Source organism: Babylonia areolata, chromosome 15 (assembly GCF_041734735.1).
Source record: "Babylonia areolata isolate BAREFJ2019XMU chromosome 15, ASM4173473v1, whole genome shotgun sequence".
NCBI lineage: Eukaryota > Metazoa > Mollusca > Gastropoda > Neogastropoda > Buccinidae > Babylonia > Babylonia areolata.
In genome coordinates, this window is record NC_134890.1 from 19,127,108 (window position 1) to 19,129,607 (window position 2,500).

At 38.9% G+C, this 2,500-nt stretch overlaps 1 protein-coding gene across 1 annotated transcript in view; it reads right to left on the reverse strand.

The window, feature by feature from the left end:
• Nucleotides 1-2,500, reverse strand: part of LOC143290461 (tyramine beta-hydroxylase-like) — a 24,084-nt gene that overhangs the window by 1,291 nt on the left and 20,293 nt on the right. The window contains exon 11 of the mRNA XM_076599915.1: nucleotides 1-2,500. This exon is cut by the window's left edge and continues 1,291 nt beyond it; it is cut by the window's right edge and continues 242 nt beyond it. The gene's annotated coding sequence lies outside the window, so the exon portion shown is untranslated.

Sequence of the window (2,500 nt, forward strand, 5' to 3'; positions counted from 1 at the left end):
TCAATTAGTTATATACGCAGGCAGAAGCAAACCTTTGTTGACCCGTTTTGATCATTAGCGTTTACATGATAGTGGACGCATTCTGGTTTGCCACAACAAAGGATGAGTGCTATGGCGTTTAGGACTGCGAAGAAGCAAGTGGAAGATACTTTCCAACATTTTACCGTAAAAAAGAAAACAAACGTTTTGAAATTCAATTGATTGTAAATACGCAAGTAGAAGCAAACGTTTAGTGGGCCGTTTAATTTTTTTTTTCTGAACATGATAGTGAATGCATTCTGGTTCACCCCGACAAAGTGAATATCTCCGAGTTGACTTGTTTCCATAATCTTCGTGTAAATTCATCTTGTCTGTATTTGGGATAAGTTGTCATTCACCTCTGTCATGTATGCAGTGAATAATGGTGAATCTAATGTATGCTGCTAATGCACAGTTTTGTTTTGATTTTCGTTTTGTCGTTGTTTTTTGTTTTGTTTTCTTTTTTCTTCTTTTTTCTTTTCTTGTGTGTGTGTGTGGGGGGGGGAGGCTTTCTATGTGTGTCTCTAAACCGACCAGTCACTATGACTATTGTAACTGATTACGAGTACAATGCGGAATGCATTTCATATTTTGTATGAGAACATGAAGTATGTAACATCTTCACGTGCTCTACGGGGGGTTCCTGAAATAAACAGGCCTTGTCTTGTCTTGTCTTGTCTTGCCTTGTGAAAACGAAAGAAGAGTGATTAATCTGCACGTGTGTCTCCGCTATTGTTCGAATCAAATCAAATCATGTCGATTATGCCAAGCTTGCCACTTCAAAATATTGTCATGTCAATGTATAGATGATAGTCGGGTATATTGGGAGATCACAAATTGTTTATTTTAAACAGAACTTTATTTTCAAATTTTTACAATACAAAAACAACGAAGTCATCAGAACAAGAAGAGACTTACATAAAATCCTGAATAGTTATTGTTATGAACAATAAATTATTTGTCGTTATTGAATACCTTGCCTTTTGCAAAATAAATAAATAAATCTTTCTCTGTCTTTGTTCCCAGAGTCTGGAACGCCCTGCCTCTGTCCCTCAGAAAAAAAAACTGTTTTTCAACTTTTGAAAAGAATTCAAAGACACCTGTTTCAACTTCACCTAGCATGATGCATACATAATTATATGAGTGTCTGTTTGTCTATGGTGGTGTGTTGTGGGGAAAGGGGGAGGGTGTGACTGCTTTTAGATTTTGCATTTTAAAATGTAGATTTGTATTGTGTTGTGATGTTTGTGACGGGTGTTAGGAGTTGGAGGTGAATTTTCAGTGTTGTGATGGTTTTCGTGTATCGTGATATCAGCAGTATTGTGATGGTTTTTGTGTATTGTGGTATCAGCAGTATTGTGATAAGGTTTTTAAGTATTGTTATATGATATTGCATTATTTCGGCCTTTTCATGTGACATGATGTGTGTATGTGTGTGTGTGTGTGTGTGTGTGCGTGGGTGGGTGGGCGGTATGTGTGTGTGTGTGTTTCATTTTAGCGTTCAAATGCATGTTTTTTAACGTCGGTGTTGACATTGTACAGCGCAGATGAGCATGTTTTACTTGGAAAGGCGCTTTATGAATTACTATTATCATTATCATTATTACGAAAAATGGACAAGTAAACCAGAATAGAGTTAGATACAATCTATTTTCCTTCGTTTTGTTTTCGTTTATTCTGTTTCATATTTGACGCATCTGTGTTTACACCTCTTGCAATTTGCTGATGGTCGGAAGGGAAAGAAGGGGAGACATTTTTATCGGAATTCTTTCCGTTTTCATTTCCCGTAAAAGGCCCCAGTGATGTGCATTGCGCGAAAATGTAGACGTTGGTGCAACTTAATGAAAGAGGGTCATGTCTTTCGTTGTTGTTTTTGTTTTCCCCGCCTGTCTCTGGGGCCCTGTTGGGGTTTTAGACCTCAAGTCAACGAAGGACGATCAGCCAACTAATATCATATTACCTCCCTTGAGACAAAAATGTACCAAGCAGATATGGGTTGGAGGGGGGTAGGGGGTGGGAGGGTGGGAGGGGGAGAGGGAAGGGGGAAGGACGAGGGGTGTGGAGGGGAGGGACTTTAACGTTTGCATTTTCTCGGCGACTGCAAGTGGCATTGGAACAAGGACTGGGCAGGATGGGAAGGTATTGATATAAGACCTTTTAAGTCACGTCTTTCATGATGACATGGTAAGCGGGGTGAGAAGTCAAAAGTCAAAGTCATCATTTTGCAAAGCAGGAAAAAAAAAAAGCTTGATAGAAACCATATCCTACATCTAATTCTAAATCAACTTTTTTTTTTCTTTTTTTTTCTTTTTGGTCTGGTTATTGGCTCAGCATGATCCCAGAAGTAAAAATACGAAATCAGAGGTCAAGGTCAAGGTCAAGGTCACAACATGGCATGTGAGGCTTGAAGGCCTTGCCCCTCTTGAGTTCTTATTCTTAAAACAAACCAAAAGAAACAGAGAGAGAGAGAGAGAGAGAGAGA